This window comes from Oncorhynchus mykiss, chromosome 23 (genome assembly GCF_057628025.1).
Source record: "Oncorhynchus mykiss isolate SJ-2025 chromosome 23, ASM5762802v1, whole genome shotgun sequence".
NCBI classification, from domain to species: Eukaryota; Metazoa; Chordata; class Actinopteri; order Salmoniformes; family Salmonidae; genus Oncorhynchus; species Oncorhynchus mykiss.
In genome coordinates, this window is record NC_143044.1 from 15,956,917 (window position 1) to 15,984,312 (window position 27,396).

Here is a 27,396-nt window from a genome sequence, read left to right on the forward strand (position 1 = left end):
CTCTAAACAATTGTTTGAAAATGACTTGAGTCATGCACAAAGTAGATGTCCTAACCGACCTGCCAAAACTATAGTTTGTTAACAAGACATTTGTGGAGTGGTTGAAAAACAAGTTAATGACTCCAACATAAGTGTATGCAAACTTCCGCCTTCACCTGTAGCTTACTTGGAGTTGTTTTTTTACAGACATCGCAAATAATGACAGGAGCTGGTTAAACAACCTGCTCTCATAGATTGGATGTAAAGTAAACGCAAAACCTTTGATAGTCTTGACTACTTGTCAAATGCATTTGGCAGGACAAAAAAAAACTGCCTTCATTGAGAGGGGAGGCTATTTCTTGGTTTTTAATTCTAAATTTGAAGTTTATGGTCACAACAACCACATCTCAGTTATAGCATGTGCATATGGGCACTGTGCATCATGGCTGGATAGGCTGCACTTGACATCCATGACATAACCAACTGTCAGCTAAGACCAGGTTTTGGTTGGTCTTAAATATCCCCTACAGCACTGCCAGATGTTGGTACTTTGGTGCACGTTTTTTAAGGACACACCTCAGATATGGTCACCCTTCCCATCTTAGCGCAAGTGAGCTCCTTTAAGACAGGTAAATTACAAATCCTGTCACTTGGGTATGAAAAGAGAAGAATGACAGCTTTCACAGCTCAAAATTAGAAACGAGTGTGCTTTTGACAATTGTGCTGCCTTAACGCCAGCTGAAAATAGAGCCTGTGAAGTACAAATGGACAGTAAATTCAGTCTGAGGAAGTGGAGACTTGGTGAAATTGTCAAAAGACCTGGGGCCTCATTTATCAATCATGTGTAGACACAAAACTGTACGTAAACCATGTGTGGGATCATTTCCATGAAAAAAAGAGATTTATCAATATGAACGTTTGCTTGAGAATGTGCATAAATTGAGGTGGAATAAGGGAACTGCTTGTCAAGCATAGAATAGGTCAAATAGATGTTGAAAATATGTGAAATTGTGAGGGTAATATTTAAATCATGTGAATTCATGCAAGCTATGTAAAGATTTTACCATGTCAGTGCATTTGTTACAATAATAATCCATATAAAGTACAGTCATTTGTTAAATTAGAGGCACAAGTGAAAGTGACACCATTGTTGAAATACAGAGAGTACATTTTTAGAGACAGATGGGACATTTTTGCAGAAAGTACAGATCAGATATCGCTTCCCAAAACCAATCGTATAGGATCTTTGCGGGGATTTAAAAAAGGCAAGCACATGCCATTCTGGTGCACATCCAAGTGCTATCCACCCTCTGTTTTTTGGGAACAGGCACTTTTCAACAGGAGTTTGCTGATTGGCATGTCACAGCACTCAATGAGCCAATGTTTTCAGATGCAATCATCAGCAAAACAGTAACAAATACAATTTCCATACACCACCGCACAACAGGTTGAAGTCAATCGTTTTGTTGCCATGATACCGTCAATGGGTTCCCAAATATGAACAGAGCAATAGACGGCAACCATTCCAAAACAATTTAAACGAGGCAAACAGAAAAGGTTTCCACTCTTAATGTGCAGGTGATAGGTTATGTGCAAAATATGCTGCTGAATATGATGCTGAATGTGGTGGCCTAGTGGAGTTAATGCCTTTAGTTAACCTTGAAGATATGGAGTTCATGCCCAAACTAAACACTTCGAAATGTGAAGTTTAGAACTTCAAAATGTAATGTTTGTGAGACATGGATGAATGTCTCATTCTGACATGAGACTGTGCGAGCTTGTTGCCCTGTAAACTTGACCAATGGTCACCAACCTTTAATTAAGTCAAGATCACTTTGAGTCAAAATGCAAGCCGAGATCTACTGCTCAGATTTGTTTGTAAACATGACTTTAATAAAAACGTAAGCCTTTACAACAACCTATTTATTAAAAACAGTTCTGTAGAAGTTTGTAGTAGGCTATATGCCAAAAACATTCTCTGCATATTGGCTATGATTGAATTGGCTGCCAATGTTGTTCTTCTCAGACCATTTTGAAATTATATTTAAAAACTGTATGTATATAATCACACTTGTAATAGATAATTTGTTGAATTACTTTTGAGGCACAGCTGAGTAAGCATAATAATTAGCGCTTTTATTTATTTTACTGGACTTACGGCCTGCATCTGATGGTCAGTTTCAAGGGAGAATGCTTCAGTTCAGCTGGCAGCTAGCCGAAGTCAGCTAGGAGCACCAAACAAGTGTGCTTGCATACCACCTTAAAGGACATTCGCTTGAAAAACAAGAAAAAAAATATACATACACTTCCTCAAAAGAGTCTGAATTAATCTAAGATAGCTCAAGATATGTCGTTCATTTTGACGAGTACTTAGATGTAAAATGGCGCGACTAAGATGTTTGGTGCAGTATTTCTCAATGTAAACATGTGCATGAAAACTAATCGTCTCATTGAATGACAAAGACTTCATTAAAGAATCCCTACTGTTGACCAATCACTGACAAAGGGGTGTAGACCTCTGCTACAGACTTCAGCAAAAATATAATGTGCCTTAAAAAAAATCTATAACAACTTCAAAATTTCAGCATAATATATGCACAAACTCTTCCGAACTGTTTCGGCTAGGAAGTATGTGGACGCTTTTAAGACTGCCTCTCACGCAACTCACCATCCCTCTGCTCTTCCTCCCTCCACTGAGAAAAGGGGACACTGTCTTCCAGCTGATGGCAAAACTCAAGTGGCACTCCATTATTTCTGCCTCATGCACCAATTCATGTTGTTAAGCCGGTGTCCAAATAAAGTGAAATGTTACTCCATATTCAAAAAAGGAGACAAGCCACTAATAACACAAGCTTATTGAAATACTTTCCTATACTCATTCATTGCAGCTGCGCTGCAGTGCTGGTTGTAGTGTATTTTATGGCTTATAAAAGATGTTGAACAACGTGTTGACAGTGCTGCATAACAACTTAAACATGAACTTACTAAAACCACAGTGCTTTGCTGTATTAGTTGAGTAACTCTCTAGTTGTAACGACTGTCTGTTGAAGAAGGTGTGGACCAAAGCGCAGCGTGGTACGTGTTCCTACTTTTTATTTCAACTGAACACTAAATAACAAAAATCACAAAGAGAATGAACGAAAACCGAAACAGTCCTGTCAGGTGGAGAAACACAAAACAGAAAATAACTACCCACAAAAACCCTGTGGGAAAATGCTACCTAATATGGTTCCCAATCACAGACAACGATAGACAGCTGTCCCTGATTGAGAACCATACCCGGCCAAAAGAAAGTAATACAAAAACATAGAAAAATGAACATAGAATGCCCACCCAAATCACACCCTGACCAAACCAAAATAGAGACATAAAAAGCTCTAAGGTCAGGGCGTGACACTAGTCATGGTTAACATTTTTTTTTAAACTTTGCTGTGCAATGAAGAATTATTTTTACAGTCTATGGCTCGTGGAAACTGTGGTGATCTGAGCTATCTGTTTGGCCAGCAGTAGGCCTATAGGTGCACTTGATTTGCTCTCTGGGCCTGCCGGGTAGCTGAAGTTCTACCTTCAGACACATGAAATGTTTCAAAATGGGAACACTTTGCCTTCCCGACACTAGGGCACCTACCGCCAACAGCACGAACGGAATAAAGAAAATAGGAACGCAAGGCTTTATCGTTAGAGTTTTTACAAACATGTTTGGTGACCAACTAGGAATGTCGTGGAGATAGACCAGTTTATAGTAATCAATGAATTATTTAAGCACTCAAAATATTGCCCAAGCACATTCTGTAGGAAGGGTTCATGTGAATTAAAAATAATTTGGCATGATTTATATGAATCGGGTCATGAACATATGGACTTTGAAATGAACAAGGGAGAGGTTAAATGTAGGCTAAGTCTGGCATAAGCTTTTCCCCACATTTTACAATAACTCTGTTGCAGCGATCCTAGGCAGTCTCCGTATAAGCTATTCCCTCCATCGCAACACTGCTGCCCAGTTGAAGAGCTTGTGTTCTCCATGCAGCACCACAGCACAATGGGCATTCAGAAAAGCACCCCTCAGCCTCAGAAGATGCCCTTCTGGAGTCATGCCGCCATAGTCATTATACCCCAATGTAGGCCTATTTGCCTACTAGCCAAATAAAGTGCAGAGCATGCATGTTGCGTGCAACTCATCATTCCAATATATTTGAACATTTAATTAATCCTTCATTAAGTCAGTCATGTCATCAATTATGTAATATGTCTGAGTTGCTCTAGGAACTAAATCAAAGTGAATAGAACAGTCTTGTTAATTTGTTTATTTAAACCCATGTGTGTATTCAAAAGGATCTAAATTCTCAAAAGTTCTTTAGCCTATCACTTTAATAATTCAATGTTTAATTTAGGCCTATCCAAATAAAAAATAGGCCTTCAACTTGTTAGGCTATCATTTTGGGTGCTGGTGTCTTGCGGTAATATTTTAGAACTCTATTTTTGAGATTTATAACGGTTTCTATTATAGGCCCCTTAAAAAGAGGCCCTAGCTCACAGGCCTCTATATATATAGCCTCTAAATAAATGTTAAACAAAATATTTGAAGAAGCACATGCGGTGGCTGATAGGGAAAAACAGATCTGGCAATAAGACTAGCCTATAGATAGTCTTGACTCTTTGGGAGCCATTGGCTATTTTGCTCAGGACAGATTATAGCCAAGACTTAATCAATATTTAGTTTTGTCTCATTTATTGATATGGATATAGCCTCTGCGTTGTGGGGTTGTGCAACGCAAATGGCTATAACAAGTCTACATACAGACTGGCATTCTCAAATACAACAATCAAAATGCCTAATATAAGACCTACAGTCCATGCTCCCAAATACTGGAAAAAGTGTGATTTCATTATGTTACATGATCACCACAGTAGCCATACGCGGCTATATTTAGATAGTGGAATAGGCCTGGTCTAAATCATATTTACTTTCTAATTTGAAGCTCAGGCAGTTATTCTAGACAAGGCTCTTCTGTGTCTTTATAATTTACTGAAGGACCAAGCATATACTTCGCCATCTACTGGAATAGGGTCGTAATCGAATGCCGTTCTAAAACAAGCTCTGGACTTGTATTTTGGAAATGAAACCGGAAGCTGCAAAGCAACTAACGTCTGGGCTAGAGTTGCTTGATTGACTAGCTACGTTCAGTTCATGTCCTTTGCAGATGCCACAGTACTGACAAAAGTTTGTACATACAAAAAAGATCTGTAACAGAGTAAAGGGAGATGTAAAGTAACATGTAAATAAATGTTCATTCATAGTCGTAACATAGGGTTTGTACATTTTAAAAAATTTAAAGGTTACGTTTCAGGTTTCACGCAAGGCTTTTTTTACAATCCTAACCATTTCTGTGTGAATTTTCTTACAATCCTAAAGATACGTACGTTCAACCTTTTGGCAGCTATCTCGCTCCATGGGAGGGGTTTGACTTTTCATCAACAACAACTGTCTCGAGCGCGTTGGAAACAAATCAGCGACTTTGTCCCCACAGTTAAGGGTCGCTGCTTTCCCAATCAAAAGCCATTTATCAACACTGAGGTTGGCCCTAAACTAAAGGATAGGGATATCACACAAAGGGCTACAACCCTGAGGCTATGGCCTCCACAGAGTCATCAAACGAGCAAAAGGACAATATCAAAATCAAATTTATTTATATAGCCCTTCGTACATCAGCTGATATCTCAAAGTGCTGTATAGAAACCCAGCCTAAAACCCCAAACAGCAAGCAATGCAGGTGTAGAAGCACGGTGGCTAGGAAAAACTCCCTAGAAAGGCCAAAACCTAGGAAGAAACCTAGAGAGGAACCAGGCTATGTGGGGTGGCCAGTCCTCTTCTGGCTGTGCCGGGTGGAGATTATAACAGAACATGGCCAAGATGTTCAAATGTTCATAAATGACCAGCATGGTCAAATAATAATAATCACAGTAGTTGTCGAGGGTGCAGCAAGTCAGCACCTCAGGAGTAAATGTCAGTTGGCTTTTCATAGCCGATCATTAAGAGTATCTCTACCACTCCTGCTGTCTCTAGAGAGTTGAAAACAGCAGTTCTGGGACAGGTAGCAAGTCCGGTGAACAGGTCAGGATTCCATAGCGGCAGGCAGAACAGTTGAAACTGGAGCAGCAGCACGGCCAGGTGGACTGGGGACAGCAAGGAGTCATCATGCCAGGTAGTCCTGAGGCAAGGTCCTAGGGCACAGGTCCTCTGAGAGAGAGAAAGAAAGAGAGAATTAGAGCATACTGAAATTCACACAGGACACCGGATAAGACAGGAGAAGTACTCCAGAAATAACAAATTGACCCTAGCCCCCGGACACAAACTACTACAGCATAAATACTGGAGGCTGAGACAGGAGGGGTCAGGAGACACTGTGGCCCCATCCGATGACACCCCCGGACAGGGCCAAACAGGAAGGATATAACCCCACCCACTTTGCCAAAGCACAGCCCCCACACCACTAGAGGGATATCTTCAACCACCAACTTACCATCCTGAGACAAGGCCGAGTATAGCCCACAAAGATCTCCGCCACGGCACAACCCAAGAGGGAGGGGGGGGGCAACCCAGACAGGGATGGCATGAAAGAGCACCAGTAGGCCAGTGACTCAGACCCTGTAATAGGGTTAGAGGCAGAGAATCCCAGTGGAGAGAGGGGAACCGGCCAGGCAGAGACAGCAAGGGCGGTTCTTTGCTCCAGTGCCTTTCCGTTCACCTTCACACTCCTGGGGCAGACTACACTCAATCATATGACCCACTGAAGAGATGAGTCTTCAGTAAAGACTTAAAGGTTGAGACCGAGTCTGCGTCTCTCACATTGGTAGGCAGACCATTCCATAAAAATGGAGCTCTATAGGAGAAAGCCCTGCCTCCAGCTGTTTGCTTAGAAATTCTAGGGACATATAGGATGCCTGCGTCTTGTGACCATAGCGTACGTGTAGGTATGTAGGACCAGGACCAGGACCAAATCAGAAATATAGATAGGAGCAAGCCCATGTAATGCTTTGTAGGTTAGCAGTAAACCTTGAAATCAGCCCTTGCCTTAACAGGAAGCCAGTGTAGCACTAGAGTAATATGATCACATTTTTTGGTTCTAGTCAGGATTCTAGCAGCCATATTTAGCACTAACTGAAGTTTATTTAGTACTTTATCCGGGTAGTCGGAAAGTAGAGCATAGTCTTAACTAGAAGTAACAAAAGCATGGATTAATTTTTCTACATCATTATTGGACAGAAAGTTTCAGATTTTTTGCAATGTTATGTAGATGGAAAAAAGCTGTCCTTGAAACAGTCTTGATATGTTCATCAAAAAATGTTCATCAAAAAAGTTCATCAAAAGAGAGATCAGGGTTTGTTTCTTGGGACCTAGAATAAACATCTCTGTTTTGTCCAAGTTTAAAAGTAGAAAGTTTGCAGCCATCCACTTCCACAGGCTTCTAGTGAGGGCAATTTTGGGGCTTCATCATGTTTCATTGAAATGTACAGCTGTGTGTCATCCGCATAGCAGTGAAAGTTAACATTATGTTTTCGAATGACATCCCCAAGAGGTAAAATATATAGTGAAAACAATAGTGGTCCTAAAACGGAACCTTGAGGAACACCGAAATTTCCAGTTGATTTGTCAGAGGACAAAGAGGACAAAGAATAATGTGGAATCATACACAGTCTACTATGTCTGCCCGATGTGGCAGGGGCTACAGTCCATTACAAAGGAAGATACAGCCGTGATCTTCCTACCGATGCCTCTCTACCAGACAAAAGATATGCATATTATGCACGCTTTCACAATAACAACATCCTTCCGGGTGATGGCCGCCACCGACCCAGAAGGTTTGGTGATTTCGCGCTCCAAGGCCAACGTGAGTAAAGTCTTTAATCAGGTCAATATCCACAAGGCCGCAGGGCCCGATGGTATTCCAGGGGACGTTCTCAGAGCATGCGCAGAACAGCTGGCAGGTATATTCACGGTCATTTACAACCTCGCCTTGTCCCAGCCTGTAATCCCCACATGTTTTAGATGACCACCATCATTCATGTTCTGAACAATTCTAAGGCTTCTTTCCACATTGACTACCGCCCTGTAGCACTCATCTGTAATCATGAAGTGCTTTGAGAGGCTGGTTATGGCACATAACAACTCCATCGTCCCAAACACCCTAGTCCCACTCCAATTTACATACTGTCCCAACAGATCCATAGAGGACACAATCTCAATTGCACTCAACACTGCCCTCACCCACTTAGATAAGAGGAATACCTATGTGAGAATGCTGTTCATTGATTACAGCTCAGCGTTCAACGCCATTATCCCTCCAAACTCATCATCAAGCTTAGGACCCTGGGACTGAACACCTCCCTCTACAACTGGATCCTGGACCGACCCCAGGTGGTCAGGATATATAACCTTTATTTAACTAGGCAAGTCAGTTTAGAAGAAGGACAGGCAACATCACCCGCCACTCTGACCCTCAAAACGGGGGCCCCACGTGTGCTTAGTCTCCTCCTGTAGTCCCTGTTCATCCACGACTGTGTGGCCACACACGACTCCAACGCCATCATCAAGTTTGTTGATGACATGACGGTGGTAGGCCTGATTACCGGCGACGATGAGACAGCCTGCAGGGAAGAGGTCAGTGACCTGGCAGTGTGTGGCTGGAACAAAAACCTCCCCCTCAATGTCAGTAAGTACAAGGAGCTGATCGTGGATATCCACATCAACGGGGATGCAGTGGAGCAGGTTGAGAGCTTCAAGTTCCTCGGTGTCCAAATCACTAAGAACTGAAAATGGTGCACACATGCACAGTTATGAAGAAGGCACGACAGCTCCTATTCCCCCTCAGGAGGTTGAAAAGGTTTGGCATGGGCCCTTAAAATCCTCGAAAATGTCTACAACTGTACCATTGAGAGCATCTTGACTGGCTGCATCACTGCTTGGTATGGCAATAGCACCGCCCTCGATCGCATGGCACTATAGAGGGTGTTGCGGACAGCCCAGTACATCACTGGGGCCGAGCTCCCTGCAATCCAGGACCTCTATATCAGGTGGTGTGAAAGGAATGCCCGGAAAATCATTAAAGACTCCAACAACCCACAGACTATTCTCTCTGCTTTCAACAGCAAGCGGTACAGGTACATCAAGACTGACACCAACAAGCTCTTCTATATCCATGCCATAAGACTGCTAAATAGCTAAGTAAATAGCTAACTACTGTAAATGGCTACACATACTGAGTTGACCTTTATATTTTCTCATTATTATTGCACTGTCTCAATGTACACTCACAGGGCCCTACACACTATGCTCACTGACACTCCAACACACATATAAACTCTCACGCCATCATTTACTCACACACACACAATATGCGCATACATTTATACTGACTCCACATACACCCGCTCACATACAGTACAATCATCATATGAGCTGCTGCTACTCTGTTTATCATAATCATGAGTCACCTTACCCCTGTCTATGCATAGCTACCTCTATTGATCCATATCCCTGCACATTGTAAATATGCTACTGGAATTGACTCTGTATATAGTATGCTTACTTACTTTATAATTTTCTTCTTATTTCTTATGTTTATATGTTGTGTGTTTATGTTCTACCTTGTTATTTTTAGTATTACATTGTTATTGATTACTGCATTGTTGGCGTGAGAGCTTGCAAGAAAAGGCATTTCACTGTACCTGTGCATGTGACATTAAAACTTGAAACTTATAATTAAGTTGATTGCAATGATTGCAGAATATATTCCTCACCTTTTCTGGCCATGATGAGTTCATATTCCCGAAGGAGCCATACAATAAATTACCATGCGCATCTCTCATTTAATTGGACCTAGTAGCCTAGTAAATAGATAGGCTATATGTATTTCAAGTTTTGCAACATCATAGGCAGTGGGGTTTATAATACCTGTATACAGTCAAATTTAACAGCTGATATTTTACATTGAAGTAGGCCTATGTATCAAGTTTCAAGTTTGTATTGTCAAGTGCACAGTGAAAGGCCTTTCTTGCTTGCTCTTTCCCAACAATGCAGTAATGAATATCAGTGATATTATAAAAAAATACATAAAGTCAAGCAGAACAAAGACACACGAGAAATAGCACTGTAAGTACTCTAAGTACTGTAATTGCATTTTTTTTGAGTAGCCTACTCTGCAATGTTTCAGAATTTGCAGGCAGTCTGTTATGGCTTCTAGGAGTCCATCATATTTATAGTAGGTGGGGGAAAAGTCGATGCAAAACTTTGTTGAATCAAAAGATCTGCTGCAGGTCCATGATAATTTGCCATGGCTTTCTTTTTCAGAGAAAACTGACACAGTCCTTTTCCAGGTACAGCATATATTACTACTAAAGATTAAAACATTCTGCCAACTCAGTAAATACGTAGCTTATGTAAAATATTTGAAATTATGGGAGGCTATGGTATTGCTGTCGATAGCAGCGAGACGTTATTGCCTATTTAATCTCAGAGCCTATACAAAGGCAGGACATTTAGTTTTTATTTAAACTTTATTTAACTAGGCAAGTCAGTTAAAACTTATTCGGGGTCAGTGTTCCGTCCACGGGACGGTTGAGCTAATGTAGGCTAATGCGATTAGCATGAGGTTGTAAGTGACAAGAACATTTCCCAGGACATAGACATATCTGATATTGGTAGAAAGCTTAAATTCTTGTTAATCTAACTGCACTGTCCAATTTACAGTAGCAATTACAGTGAAAGAATACCATGCTATTTGTTATAGAGTGATAAATGATGCTGGCTCATCAAACCAATAGGCGGTGCTATCACCGGTCCTAGGTTGGTAACTCTTCTGTGAGCAATAGAGAGAGTTAGTTGAGTATTGGTCTCCATGATAGATAGTGGTGTAAATCAGTTCCTACTAAATAACAAGTAAAGATTACATCCTGTGTTCTCCAATTATATGTTGGTCTACTCAAGATACTACACTATTGTTTGAGGCGAATGCACGATTTTGAACATGAAAAGTTATTAATAAACTATAATTCTAAGAAGTGTGGACTGTAGCATTTACTTTTACAATGTTCAAAAGGACAATCAATCTTGCAGAATGCGCAGCCAGTGTTTGGCACTCACTATTTGGCATGCATTTTTTGTTTGGAAGAGTCACTGCAAAATATTAAAACATTATGCCCACACCTCTACAGAAATGTGATCAAATTTGCTATTCCCTTTTAATTTAGAAACGGAAATAGCCCAGGTCCAATATTTCCAAATCATGCAGCAAATCAGGTGCTTTTCTGTTAACATAAAAGATGAATGGGGGGTGTTTTCAAGGAGGGTTCTAGCACTCGTTCACAAAGCACAAATAAGGCTATTATGGCTCTGATTTATCAATGAAAACATGCGTAAACAGTATGTTGCGTGCGACACTTTGACAAATCCCAATAAATTGGGGTGCACGCAAATCCTAGAATCTCTACCGTACACCAAAGTTTAGTAAGAAATGTACGCATGGTTGATAAATGAGGCCTCTCAAATCAATGCAGGGTTCACAATTTTAGCAAATATTTCCTGTGAGGTGGTTTGCTGATGTTCAGTGTTTTACTGATGTTTTTCTACTTTGTTCTTCATTATAATACCAAAGTTCATCATTTTCTTGTTGAGCTGATCTTACACACATCTTGTGTTTTTGAAAACCACAGGTCAACCCAAGGCTCCTGAACTAAGCATGAGTCCTGTGACCCTCTGCCTCTCCAAACAGATGATGTAGCCCCAAGTGACCAAATAGGCCACATGTAAGCCCTCTTCCAGGAACAATAAGACCCCACAGGAACTGTACTGTGAATGTTGACTAATGTGTACACTCAATCATGTTTCATTGCAATGCCACTGTGGCATGTATAATTTTGAATGTGTCCACATCCGATTTGTACATTTTAAATGGACATAAAATAGCAGAGAATGATAGTGACTCCAATTCCTACTGCATTGGGTTTAGGGTCTTCATTCACAAACACATTTGGAATGGAAACCTGAGGGTCAAAACGTTGTTTCAAATATCTCTCTCATATGATTGGTATGATTTGAAAAAACAATTATAATCCTTCCTCATTTAAATTAGACCATTTACAGTGCCAAATATTTTTGCAGTCTGTTTCGTGCATCAAATCTATAGTCATTTTTTACCAATAGGTACCCTTCTTTGCGAGGCATTGGAAAACCTCCCTGGTCTTTGTGGTTGAATCTGTGTTTGAAACTGACTGCTCAACTGAGGGACCTTACAGATATTGTATGTGTGTGGTACAGAGACGAGGTAGTCATTCAAAAATCCTGTTAAACACCAAAGTGGGGGGAGCCAGAGGTGGAGCGGGGTCTGCGTCCCGCACCGGAGCCGCCACCGAAGTAGATGCCCACCCGGACCCTCCCCTATAGAGTCAGGATTTGCGGCCGGAGTCCGCACCTTTGGTGGGGGGGTACTGTCACGCCCTGGCCATAGAGAGGCTTTTATTCTCTATTTTGGTTAGGCCAGTGTGTGACTCGGGTGGGCATTCTAGTTTCTTTATTTCTATGTTTGCTGTTTCTATGTTTTGGCAGGCTATGGTTCTCAATCAGGGACAGCTGTCTATCGTTGTCTCTGATTGGGAATTATACTTAGGCAGCCTGTTTTTCCACCTTAGTTGTGGGTAGTTGTCTTTGTTAGTGGCCTGTATAGCCCGAGTCAGCTTCACAGTCGTGTCCTTATTCTTTGTTTTGTTGGTGACTTACCGCCGCTCTGATATACAAAAGTTATTTCCGGATGTATGTAATAACACCAAAAAAACGTTCTGGGCTAATAGTGTAAGAAATGACTGCAAACTTGCTTAGGAGCTAGAAACAGAGCTGCCATGTCTGTCTGCGCCAATATTTAAACTATGGAATGATTCCAAACCAACCATTAGTTTATCATTAATGTTCAGTTATCATATTACTCATACCTTATTCATACCTTAATTATCCTGCAGCTAACACAGAAGTTTTTACAGAAAGGAATTGAACATACAGAAGTGAGAGCTCAATGCCACCCTTTAGAGTCAACACAGCAGTAGGAGTAATTGTTTCAATTTGAATGGCCGTTGCCGCGGGCTCACTGCTTTCTGCAATTCTCAGATCTTCCTTTTAACATACTTCTGATGCCAACTGAAACAAAGACAGGGATTTAGTTTCAACCAATAACTACTCCCGAAGTTATTATATATGGCTATTATATGAAATAGTCTCATGTGATTCAGACTCTCATCTGATTGGCTCTTTGGACAATTAAATTATTTGCTTAGCTCGACAGTGAAAACATACTGTACTTCACCTCACCACATTAACATTAATTTGCACAGATGGCCACCATTTTTACAATAACACCCCAAATACACCTCAACCTCTCACCCGCTCTCTACACATACATTTCATTGGCCCTCTACATGGTCCAGGGCTAGGGAAGTCCCATCAGCCACAGGGGGTTGAGAAGAGATGTCTGAAAGACACTCTACATCACAGTGGGACACCAGCCTGTCTCTGACTGAATTAGTACACAATTGATGCTGGGCCAGACTGGGGATGGTCTGTGTTCCCTGACCCTGTTGAACAAGCCTACTTTTTCACCCATAATGACAGAGTAGAGGCTAGGGGCACCTCCAAGCTGTCACCTGCTGCTGATGTGTGAGACAAGTGTTAAACCTGAAAAAGGTTGTTTCACCAGTTACACTAAGTCATATACTCATCTGATGAGTATTTTTTTAACAAGTGTTAAACCTGAAAAACCCTGGAAGTGTGAAACTGCTGAACACCTTGTAGCCCTTTCCTGCAGTCAATGGCCAAAAAGCCCATTTTTTTTACGATGAAAATCCTGTGATCTGTGTCAAACAGTTGTGTTATATTTCAGTCTTCTGTGATGTATATAAAGTGTAATATTGGGATGCAAACTCGTAATTGAATACATTTAAACTCTATATCGGACATGGTACAGATTTCTTTTTTTTAAGTCCAAAACCATGTGTGTGAGGTGTATACTTTTGCTTCAAAGAAGATTTATTTAAGACTACCAAGAACCCTGATTTAGCCCACTGCAATAAAAGGTTGATAACACTTGTCTATTAGAAATGGAGCACATGCTATTTCAGAAGTATTTGGAAAATATGTTTAGTGTAACTGGTGAAACAACCTTAAGTTTCTACCTTAAAGGAGTGAGGTCAGCCTCACTGTTCATCCTACATGGTTGAAAAGTTATTTTTGTACAGTAATCAGAGACACTCAATTAAATAAGCCTGGGCCATAAATCAGTCAGGAGCAGGGTCCCATTTTTTTTTTCATCACTCATTCTCTAATATGCATTATATATCTATTATCTATAATTTATAACCTTCTGTGGATTATAAATGGTTAAAAAATACTCAGCAGATGAGTATATGACTTAATCAATAGTAAATTCATACCCCACTACAGAGCTGAAAGGATCAGAGGAGACTTTGACATTTCTTGACTGATGGGGTATGTTTGAAAATTACACAGAAATTATCTTATTACTTGATCAAACTGTTTGTCATCACTGTATTAGTTTGACATTTAATATGATGACTCAATCTAGTATATTTTAATTTTTGAGGGTAATTGATGATTTTTAAATATACGACACCGACATATATACAGTGCATTCAGTATTCACACCCCTTGATTTTGTCCACATTTTGTCACGTTACAGCCTTATTCTAAAATGGATTTAAATAAAAAAATTACTCATCAATCTAAACACAGTACCCAATAATTCCAAAGCAAAAACAGGTTTTTGCTAATGTATATAATAAAAAAAATGAAATATCACATTTACATAACTATTCAGACCCTGGACCAGCTGTGGTGATGAGATACCAGAGGACACATCAGTTCTGTAATGATGTGGGATCCCATGGGGAACAGAGCTAGTCAACAAGAGCCGCTGGACTGGATGGATCCACTCCAACTGTGTGTGTGTGCCTGTGAGCAGTGTGCACATACAGTGCCTTCGGAAAGTATTCAGATCCCTGGACTTTTTCCACATTTTGTTTGATTGCAGACTTATTGAACAATTTATACAATTGTTTTTTCCCCTCATCAATCTACACACAATACCCCATAATAAGAATAAGAATTTACATAACTATTCAGACCCTTTACTCAGGACTTTGTTGAATCACCTTTGGTTGTGCTTATTATTCTTGGGTATGAGAAACTCTGGAGCTCTGTCAGAGTGACCATCGGGTTCTTGGTCACCTCCCTGACCAAGCTTGGCACACCTGTATTTGGAGAGTTTCTCCCATTTGTCTCTGCAGATCCTCTCAAGCTCTGTCAAGTTGGATGGGGAGTCTCACTGCGCAGCTATTTTCAGGTCTTTCCAGAGATGTACGATTGGGTTCAAGTCCGGTCTCTGGCTGGGCCACTCAAGGACATTCAGAGACTTCAATCAATCAATCAAATGTATTTATAAAGCCCTTTTTACATCAGTCGATGTCACAAAGAGCTATACAGAAACCCAGACTAAAACCCCAAACAACAGCGGATTTCATCACGACCACCATCATTGTGGTGAGAGATTTTAGCCTGCCTACAGTCTGTGGACCGACAAAGGTCCGCTGTCACCCAGGAGCCCATGTTCATAACACCAACTCCCTCTTGCCCACCGTTCTGGCCAACTACTCCAATATTGACACCATCGTCACTCACATAGGATTTAACAACCTTCGCTTTAGGCGATCTAAGGGGGGACTAATATTTTTTAAACACGCTCACTAGCACAAGGAAGATAACAATTATCGCTGGACCCGTCCGGTGCTATTGAAGGAGTTCGGAACGTGTCAGCCGATTCGCTGCCCTAAAAGAGTACCTGAAGTATCTTTGTGACAACGTTGATTTTCTGTGGGAGCAACTGGCACTTTTAAAAAGAGATGGGATTCACCATAACCGCAGGGGTTCCAGGATCATTTTCAGCAACATCGCCAACTGTTTTAGAGATTGACGGACAAGGTCTGGTAGTGCTCCAGTCCTCCCTATTAGGAGAAGCAACAGAGGACTTGGAAAGCATATCAACACGCATTGAAATGGCACTATGTCTATTGTGTGTAAACTAATTTGTATTCCTCTAACTCTGGCTTCTAGTGAGTTCATACCATTCTGATAGATTGGGGGCTGTCAGAAAACGTGGTTATAACTTTAATAATTTGGTTGTTATTCAATTTCTAGTAAAACCTTTCTTGTGAATGACCTCATTACTGAGCGCAAATTTGATTGCATGTGGGGGGGGGGCAATGCAAATAGTCCAAGTATCCTTGGGTGTAGAAGCTGTTAAGAAGCCTTTTGGACCTGGACTTGATGCTCCAGTACTGCTTGCTGTGCGGTAGCAGAGAGAACAGTATATGACTAGGGTGGCTGGAGTCATTACTGAATGCATAATTTAAAAAATATATACCATCTCCTATTCTGCCTTCCTTTTGTGATGATTTAATTGATAACTTTAATAGCAAATCAAGGGCAACCATTGATGCCATTTATTTACATTTTTGATTTAACTAGGCAAGTCAGTTAAGAACAAATTCTTATTTAGAATGACGGCTATGCTCCAGTAAGGTTGAAAAGGCCTAATTCCAAACAGAGAGCCCCTTGGATGAGTTAGGAACCAAATCAATTAAAGATAAATTGCAGAAGGCAAAGCAGAAGTGGAGAAAGTAAAAGTTGAAGGTCCATTATGATATTCCGAGAGAGTAACTTGGCATATACAGACAACAAGGTAATTTGAAATGCCAGGTTGATTACTAATAATCAGAATAATTAGAGAGTGCTTTTCTCTCTAATTGATTGATTGCCTGTTAAATACTATCTCCTTTCAGAGATAAGATAGCAAACATTAGGCTGGGTATCAGTCAAGCAAGACCTGATGAGAAGTTTGATATGTGCCCTAGCCTACCACGCAAAGGCACTATGGAGTTATTTTCCCTAGTTGACACAGATATGCTATGGAAAGTGATATCACAACTTAAACCTATCTTCTCAATCTTATCCCCACCACCTTCTTCAAAACTGTTTTTAATTGCATAAGAAGAATTGAAAGCTCTTGTTAATCACTCCCTGTTCACAGGCACTTTCCCCACTGCACTAAAAATTGCTATGGTGGAACCCCTTCTGAAGAAAAGTAATCTAGATTCTTCAGCTTTTAGCAATTTTGCTCCAACCTTCCATTCTTAAGCAAAATTCTGGAGAAATTGGTTTTCAAACAGCTAAATGATTTTTTAAGTGCCAACTGTATTTAAAAAAAAACATCCAATCAGGTTTTCATGCCCACCACAGCAAATAGCACAGCAAAGAGACAGCCTTAGTTAAATTGGTAAATCATTTTAGAGCCAACACAGATGCCAAACAGCTATCTGTTCGACCATATACAGTCCTTTTGGACAGACTGGAAAGGTGGGCTGGCCTCTCTGGTCCAGTTCTAAATTAGTTTAAGGCCTATTTAACCGATCGGGAGTTTTTTGTCACCCTTGGCGAAGATAACATAATATATATAATATCTGGCATTAGACAATGTTCGATTTTGGTTCCGGTACTGTTCAGTTTATATATGTTACCTCTTGGCAGCATTATCTCAAGGCATTGAGTATCACTGCTACGCAGATGATACACAGCTTTACAGTTCTGTGTCACCAGAGGTTTTTAGCTCCACATATAAATTATTAGACTGCATTAGTGATTTAAATACTTAGATGGCTCACAACTTCCTAACTGAGTGCTGAGCCAAAGCCCAGAGAGAGAGAGCACAGAGAGAGAGAGTCTGGCCACACATTTTAATTCAGGGCAATAAAGATGAAACACCAGGATAAAAACCTAGGTGTCATTTTAGATTCTGAACTCAATTTCGAATCACACATTAGGAATGTGACCAAAATAGCTTTTTATCACTTGAGGAACATTGCCAAGGTGCATCCGTTTCTATCTCAGGCTGATCCATGCTTTTATTCCAAGCAGGCTTGACCACTGTAATGCTCTCCTGTCTGGTCTACCCAATAAAGCCATTGATCAACTACAAAACATATAAAATGAACACACATTACACTGGATGCCTATGAGTTTTAGAATTAATTTTGAGATTCGTCTATTGGTTTTTAAATCAATCCATGATTGTACACCCCAATACATCACAGGCATGCATTTGAGTTAATGTACCCAGTAGGTCCCTCAGGTCCTCTGGCACTGGCCTTTTAACTATCCCAAAGCCTAGGACCGAGAGGCAGCCTTTAGTTATTATATCCTCTGCCTCTGGAATAGCCTGCCAGAGAACCTAAAGATGGCAAAACTTTGGACATATTTAAGATACAGTATATCTTAAATCACACCCTTTTAGCTTAGCTTTTTTTTGTATTTTATTGTTATTCGTTATTTATCCTCCTATGTTTTTTGTGAAGTAAATCTTTCTGTTTTTATTTTCATGGTTTTTTTTTTTTTTTTTTTGCTGTGAAGTGCAAAGTGTTGCATTCATGTCTGGAATGTGCTATATAAATAAAGCTTGATTTGATTTAATGTAAAAACAATGTAGGCCTTCACTATGTAAAGCCTATGTTGGTTGGGAAAAAAGTACATTATTTCTACTTACAGCTATGTTTAGCCAACTGTACAACGATTCCACTGGTAGCTTGCAAAGTAAACATTATCAGCTAACAGTACTGTCACGCCTTGACCTTAGAGAGCCTTTTTATTTCTCTATTTGGCAGGGTGTGAATTGGGTGGGCATTCTAGTTTTTTTATTTTGTTGTTGGCCGGGTATGGTTCGTTGTCTCTGATTGGGAATCATACTTAGGCAGCTTGTTTTTCACCTGAGTTTATGGGATCTTGTTTTTGCACAGTAACTGTCTAGCCCTGCAGAACTTTACGTCCGTTCATGTTTTGTTGTTTTTTGGTATCATTTGAAAATAAAGAAAAAATGTACGCCTACCACGCTGCACCTTCTCTCCTAATGACGGATGTAACAGAAGATCCCACCACCAAGTGACCAAGCAGCATGCCCAGGAGTGGAGGACATCCTGGACCTGGGAGGAGGTAATGGCAGAGGACAAGACCCTGCCATGGAAGCAGGCGGAGGCAGCGAGAGAGGAACAGCGACGAGACCAGAAATCTAGGACATGATGCAAGCACGAGAGGCAGCCCCAACATTTTTTGGGGGGGGCACACAGAGTGGGGTGAGGGGTGAACCAGAGCCAGTCAGGGAGTTGAGTGAGGAGCTCGACGCAAGATTCCGGAGAGAGGTGCTGGCGTTGAGAGCGCTGCAGAGCGGGCGTGCTGAGGAGCGTGACACCAGTCCGGTATCATGTGCACTGGCTTCACGCATCTGGCCACTCGCCCTGGGGCGTGTGTCACCATTCAGGCACCATGTTATGCGGTTCTACGTACCGTGTCTCCAGTGCGCCTTCACAGCCCAGTGCGTCCTGTGCCAGCGCCCCGCAGTTGCCGGGCTAGGGTGAGCATCCAGCCAGGACGCGTTGTGCCAGCTCTACGCTCCAGACCTCCAGTCCGCCTCCACGGCCCATTATATCCTGCACCGGCTCTATGCACTATGCCTCCAGTGAGCCTTCACAGCCCAGTGCGTCCTGTGCCAGCGCCCCACACTTGCCGGGCTAAAGTGAGTATCCAGCCAGAACGGGTTGTGCCAGCTCTGTGCTCCAGACCTCCGGTGCGTCTCCACGGCCCAGTATATCCTGGGCCGGCTCCACGCACCAGGCCTCCAGTGCATCTCTCCAGCCCGGTGCGTCCTGTGCCAGCTCTACGTACCCAGCATCCAGTGATGATCCATGGCCCGCAGTCTCCAGCGACGGTTTGCGGTCCGGAGTCTCCGGTGACGATCTGCGGTCAGGTTTCTCTGGCAACGATCTAAGGTCTGGAGCCTCCGGCGAATCCGGTTCCATGGATCAGGGCGTGACACAGATCAGGGCGTGACACAGGCATAGTTCACTTTTATTTTATATCACTCAAATATCAAATTAATGGTGACCGATATTTAGATATCATGAGGCTACCCTCCCGTATCTGAAATGACATGATCAATTGATGTTTACAGAAAAGCATGCATTTACTTGCTGTATAACTCTAATGATATAACTAAATGTGTGCAATTGTTTAGCATGGAATAATACAAAAAATATAGAATTCTGACTATGCTCTTCAAGATTACAACCTAATAGTTAACATTTACTTAACAATCTCTTGAAAACGGCACAAACTTGTCAATGGTTTTAGCGGAGCTAGGGGTTTGGAACTGTCTTTCTTATTGGTCTATTAACTAATTTACTGTCTGGTGATGTCACCAAATTTCCAGCAGCCCTTTCAAACAGCTCTTACACTGAAAGGGCATTATCAACATTTTACTACAACCTTATAGTTTGGAAATATACACTGAGGGTACAAAACATATTAAGGACAGAAATTAAGACAGAAATTTCAGACAGCCTTTTCAAACAGCTCTTACACTAAAAGGGCATAATCAGCAGTTGAACAATTTCACCGTATTATTCCAACTTCATAGTGTGGAAATATACACTGACTATACGAAACATTAAGGACAGTTTTTGACTGCACCTTCGGGAAAATAAACAAAGTAAAAGGAGAGCCAGCAGAATTACTCTAACAGCCCTACACAATTTTTTAAATATTTTACTAGGCAGTTGAGAATAAATTCTTATTTTCAATGACGGCCTAGGAACAGTGGGTTAACTGCCTGTTCAGGGGCAGAACGACAGCGGTTTGAACTTGCTCTGGGGTTTGAACTTGCAACCTTCCAGTTACTAGTCCAATGCTCTAACCACTAGGCTAACCACTAGGCTACCATTCTCCTGTAGCATCATTACCCAAGCGAAATGACATAATGAGCTATTATCTGCTGTTATCTCTTTCCAGGTCAACACAGTAAGTTTTAAAGTTTTAAATATTAGTAAATGTTTATTGTGTGTAGATTATCTTGCCCATCTGTACACAGAATACTAAAATCAAATTAAATCAAATGTTAATTGTCACAACGGCCGAATACAACAGGTGTAGACCTTTCCGTGAAATGCTTACTTACAAGCCCTTAACCAACAATGCAGTTCAAGAAATAGAACATTAAGGAATTAATTAATAAATAAACTAAGGTAACACAACACCTTTACGCAGGGTCAATGTGTGAGGGTACAGGTTAGCCGAGGTAATTTGTAGGTAAGGGTAAAGTGACTATGCATAGATAATGAACAGCGAGTATCAGCAGTGTAAAAACAAAAGGGGGGTCGATGTAAATAGTCCAGGTGGTCATTTGATTAATTGTTCAGCAGTCTTGTGGCTTGGGGGTAGAAGCTGTTAAGGAGCCTTTTGGACCTAGACTTGGTGCTCCGGTACCGCTTGCCGCGCGTTAGTTGAGAGTGGAGTCTATGACTTGGGTGACTGGAGTCTTTGACAATGTTGGGGGGCTTTCTTCTGTCACCTCATGTATATAGGTCCTGGATGGCAGGAAGCTTGGCCCCAGTGATGTACTGGGCCATACGCACTACCCTCTGTAACGTCTTACAGTCGGATACCGAGCAGTTGCTATACCAGGCGGTGACGCTTTCGTTGGTTTAGCTGTAGAACTTTCTGAGGATCTGGGGACCCATAGCAAATCTTTTCAGTCTCCTGAGGGTGAAAAGGCGTTGTTGTGCCCTCTTCACGACTGTCTTGGTGTGTTTGGATAATGATAGCTTGTTTGTGGTGCGGACACCAAGGAACTTGAAACTCTCGACCCGCTCCACTACAGCCCTGTGGATGTGAATGGGGGCATGTTCGGCCCTCCTTTTCCTGTTGTCCACAATCAGCTCCTTTCTCTTGCTAAATAGTTGCTGAATGTACGAGTTTATTAATACAAAAAACTACATTTCAAAGTAAAATATTAGCTTTTGTATGAAGCTAATTTTACCTATGCACTAACAAGGCTTTTTAGCATACACAGCTTGAATAATGCTAGAGTACTGTAGCATTGTTCATCTACTGTACTAAAACAACAGATGTACTCATATTGGATGGTGTCACACCCTGATTTGTTTCACCTGTCTTGTGCTTGTCTCCACCCCCCAGGTGTCTCCCATTTTCCCCATTATCCCCTGTGCATTTACACCTGTGTTTTCTGTTCGTCTGTTGCCAGTTTGTCTTGTCTCATCAAGCCTACCAGTGTGTTTTTATGTACTCCTATTTGCCTGCTCCCTGTTTCGTAATAAACTTATATGATTCGAACTGTCTGCATCTGGGTCGTATCCTGAGCTCTGATAGGATGGGTTGGGATGTAAGACATCATCACATTCCACTCATTTAAACCTTATGGGGAGGTTTTTCCGGACACAGATTAAGCCTAGTCCGGGACTAAAAAGCAAGATCCTTGGAAAATCTCCACTCAAAATCATTTCTAGTACAGGACTAGGAGTAATCTGTGTCCACGAAACTGCTCCTTAACCCTATATTTGACCTAGCCTAATACATGAGCCTACTCATATGGGAAATGGACAATGCAGTTGACAGCTTTTGAAGATATACAAATAAAATAAATTTGTCACAGTGCAGTTAGAGATATGTCTATGTCCTGTGAGAATATTTTGTTACTTACAACCTCATGCTAATCACATTAGCCTGCGTTAGCTCAACCGTCCCGCAGAAAGCTTTGTCAAATGAATTCCTACTACTTGCATAATTATGAATCATTTGTACACAATTTTATTTAAGTAGGCAAATCAGTTAAGAACAAATTCTTATTTTCAATGACAGCCTAGGAACAGTGGATTAACTCCCTGTTCAGGGGCAGAATGACAGATTTGTACCTTGTCAGCTTGGGGGTTTGAACTTGCAACCCTCTGGTTACTAGTCCACCGCTCTAACCTTTAGGCTACCCCAAACAGATTGTATTTCACAACAACATAATTTTAATCTTGATTACATTGGAATATACTGTTCATTGACTACACCGTAGTACCCTCCAAGCTTATCATTACACTCGGGCCCCTGAGTCTGATACCAGCCCTGTGCAACTGGTTCCTGGACTTTCTGACAAGGTAGGCAACACCTCCACTACGCTGATCCTCTACACAGGTGCCCAACAAGGGTACGTGCTCAGCCCCCTCCTGTACCCTCTGTTCACCCTGCGTGGCCACACACACCTCCAACTCAATCATCAAGTTTGCAGACGACACAACAATGGTAGGCTTGATTACCAACAATGACGAGACAGTCAAAAGGGAGGGGGCAGCCCTAGCGGTGTGTTGCCAGGAAAATAACCTAACCCACAACGTTAACCAAATGAAGGAGCTGATTGTGGACTTCAGGAGACAGCAGAGGGAGCATGCCCCCATCCACATTGACGGGGCCACACTGTAGAAGATGAAAAGCCTCAAGTTCCTCAGCATACACATCGTTGACAATCTGAAATGGTCCACCCACAGAGACAGTGTTGTAAAGAAGGCTCAACAGCGCCTCCTTAAACTCGGGAGGCTGAATAAATTTTATGTGTCACCTAAGACCCTTACAAATTTTGCAGATGCAACACTGAGAGCATCCTGTTGGGCTGTATCACCGCCTGGTATGGCAACTGCATCGTCCGCAACCGCAGGGCTCTCCAGAAGGTGGTGCAGTCTGCCCAACAGGTCACTAGGGATACACTGCCTGCCCTCCAGGATATCTACAGCACCCAGTGTCACAGGAAGGCCAAGAAGATCATCAAGGACCTCAGCCACCCGAGCCGCTGCCTGTTCATCTCGCTAGGTCAGTACAGGTGCATCAAAGCTGGTACCAAGAGACTGAAAAAAAGTTTATATCTCAAGGCCATCAGACTGTTAAATAGCCATCACTAGCCGGCCTACACCAAGTACCCTGCCCTGAACTTAGTCGCTGTCCCTAGCCGGCTACCACCCGTTACTCAACCCTACGCCTTAGAGGCTGCAGCCCCATGTCCATAGACATGGATCACTGGTCACTTTAATAATGGAACACTGGTCCCTTTAATAATGTTGACATACTGTTTTACCCATTTCATATGCATATACTGTATTCTAGTCAAGGCCATCCTATTAATCTATTGCTGTACATATACTATTCTATCCTACACCTGCTCGTCGAACATTTCATTCACAAATCATGCGCATTAATAGGAAGTTGATCCCACCTTTGCTCCTATAACAGCCCCCATATAACTTCCCTCTTCTGGGAAGGCTTTCCACTATTATGTTGGAACATTGCTGATGGGACTTGTTTCCATTCAGCAACAAGAGCATTGGTGAGGTTGGACACTGATGTCGGGCAATTAGGCCTGGCTCACAGTTGGCGTTCCAATTCATCCCAAAGGTGTTCGATGGGGTTGAGGTCAGAGCTCTGTGCAGGCCAGTCAAGTTGTTCCACACCAATCACACAAACAATGTCTGTATGGACCTCGCTTTGTGCAAGGGGGCATTGTCAGGCTGAAACAAGAAAGGGCCTTCACCAAACCTTTGCCACAAAGTTGGAAGCACAGAATTGTGTAGAATGTCATTATATGCTGTAACATTTAGATTTCCCTTCACTGGAACAAAGGGGCCTTGCCCGATCCATGAAAAACAGCCCCAGACCATTATTCCTCCTCCACCAAACTTTACAGTTTGCACTATGCATTGGGGCAGGTAGTGTTCTCCTGGCATCTGCCAAACCCAAATTCGCCCGTTGGACAGTCAGATGGTGAAGCGTGATCCATCCCCCTGCTCCAGAGTCCAATGGCAACGAGCTTCACGCTGCTCGAACACGGAAACCCATTTCATGAAGCTCGCAACGAACAATTGTGCTGAGGTTGCTTCTACAGGCAGTCGATATTAGCGCGCTACGCACTTCAGCACTCACCGGTCCCGTTCTTTGAGCTTGTGTTGCCTACCACTTCGCGGCTGAACCGTTGATGCTCCTAGATGTTTTTACTTCACAATAACAGGACTTACAGTTGCCTGGGGCAGGTCTAACTGGGCAGAAATTTGACAAACTGACTATTTGGAAAGGTTGCATCCTATGACGGTGCCAATTTGAAAGTCACGGACCTCTTCAGTAAGGCCATTCTACTGCCAATGTTTGTCTATGGAGATTGCATGGCCGTGTGCTCGACTTCATACCCCTGTCAGCAACTGCTGTGGCTGAAATAGCAGAATCGACTAATTTGAAGGGGTGTCCATATACTTTGTATATATAGTGTATAAAAGGTGTGCCGTGAGAGCGTTAGAAGAGGGTCAAATGAATGCATCATGGCCAGTGCGTGAGAGTGGGCAGCTCTACCAACTGTAGCATATCATACTAATTTGAGTGTCTCTTATTTTCATTTCCCTATTACGCCTAGTCTATGAGACCAGGCTGAAGATTAGCTCAATAGACAATTTCTCAGCATCTGAGTATCACAGAATGTGTGGAAACGCTAAAATGTAATGTTTATTTTGGGTAATTTAAACCATTAATTTGTGATACAAGAGAAATTAAGAGAAAAATGACCACAGTTTGGGCATTTAAGCTAATAAAGACTGTACTGTATATTAGTGCTTTTAGGGTTAAGGAACTATAATGTTTTCTATTATTGGCCACTTTTACCATGTTTCTCCTTTTTTTGTTGGATTTTACTTGAAATATACTAATTCTAGTTACCATGCTATAACTTATTGATTACTTTACATGTATAAGGAATGTATTTATTGGGGGTCAATCAAGGGTAGATAGGAATGTGGTGTATAGAAAGTTACTGACTGAGACAAGGGGAAGTGCAAGAAGTTCATATTCTGCTCCTAAGGACAGAGGCAAAGGGAAAAAGTCTTGTTTCAGTTCCTGATAAGGAAGGAATTAGGGAGGCACAAAGAATTCGGCTTGAGATCAAGTCAACAGATGAAGTGAAAAGAAACCTCTGAGAGGGGGGCCAGAGGGGCCACCACAACGACCCTCCTACTACAGTGTCCTGTCTCACACACATACATTTCCACGCCCTCAAAGGTTTTAGCATCAGGCAAGGCCATGACTACACAAGTGAGAGGAACCAATTAAGTTCCTGCTTAGCAACAGAGATGTATTGGCAGTCTAGGTGTGTAAGGAGTTGACCTCTCCTAGTAGGAGGTCACAAATATATGTGCTTGTTGAATCATGCTATGTCTTTGTAGTTGTATGGGTGGGTGAATAAACTTGGTCTGAGCTTTTCTAGTTGTTCGTTTGAGTTTTTACTCTGTTTGTTCAGAACCTAACTGTTTGTTCTTTTTGGTATCCTATACCTCTTGTCAAGCATATTTGCAGAAAATGCAGCAGTGCTTTGTGCTTTGAGAAGGAAAGTGCTCTCTGCTTCCTAATTGCATTTGCTGTCACCATCCGTCATGTAAAGCTCAAATAGCACTGGCACTAAACAAGACCCTCATACCTCACCTTTAATGTTAGCTAACAGAAAGACCCCCATGAGCAAATGTTCTTAGTGGAACGAATAAACTGTGCAGTACAGTTAACATTAAATCACCTGAAATTAAACAACTGCAGCAGACATTTCCTTAAGAAATCGAACAGGGTTGATTTGTTCGGGCAAAACGTTGGCAATTCAAGCTGTGAAATAATCACCGCTACTCCTCTCCACAGAGTTTTCAGGCTGCCAAACTCCCCATGACACCAAACACTACAACGAATTCAAGCAGAAGAAGAGTCCTGAGAGTGAGAATTGATTGGCCATTGGTTGGTGAAAAACAATTACAATTCTCTATGGCTTTTAAAAAATAAGTTCAAACATCCAAGTGTTTTTCACTTTCAACCTTTCCTTCTAAAACTATTGCTTTTCACTTTAAACCTTTTCTTTCTCAAGTTTTCCGTCTTTTTTTTCTCAATTGCTAAAACACTAAAACCCATTGGCTGAACAAAGTTCTCAGTTGCCTGGACTCATTTAGCTAATTATGCAGTCTGTCAATACCTTAAACCATCAAATCAAATACAAATAGAGAAGACATGTCATTTGAACACAACCACTCAAAATGGATTTAACCTATTTCAAATGATGCGACACAACCAATATAAGCCAGTTCGGAGAGCAAACAGGTTGTTGAAGGTGGGAAGGAGAAAGTCTGAGAATGGATACTGTACTACATACAGTGCACTGTTTTGAGGTGAGTGTTTCATTTTGCGAGAGGAGTCAGAGGTTATGTAAATAGTGCTTGAAGATGAGGTTTTGTGTTTAATGTTCTCAGGAAATGGAGCAAGGTTTCAGAAATTGTGTTTTAGCAATTGAGAAAAACTGTAAACTGTGGCAGGGCTGGAGGTAGGATTCTAATACATCCTCTACGAGAGCGAGAGAGAGCGAGAGAGAGCGAGAGAGAGATTATAGGAGGAGCCGTTTTGGGGAGTAACTATCAGTT

General features: G+C 41.7%; 1 long non-coding RNA gene across 1 annotated transcript; it reads right to left on the reverse strand.

Annotated features, from left to right (window-relative positions):
* Window positions 1-1,850: 1,850 nt before the first annotated feature.
* Window positions 1,851-25,613, reverse strand: LOC149972524 (uncharacterized). The gene is made up of 2 exons (XR_016490976.1): window positions 19,805-25,613; window positions 1,851-6,217 (listed from the first exon to the last, which is right to left on the reverse strand). It is a non-coding gene; the product is annotated as an uncharacterized LOC149972524 (long non-coding RNA).
* Between the last annotated feature and the right edge of the window lie 1,783 nt (window positions 25,614-27,396).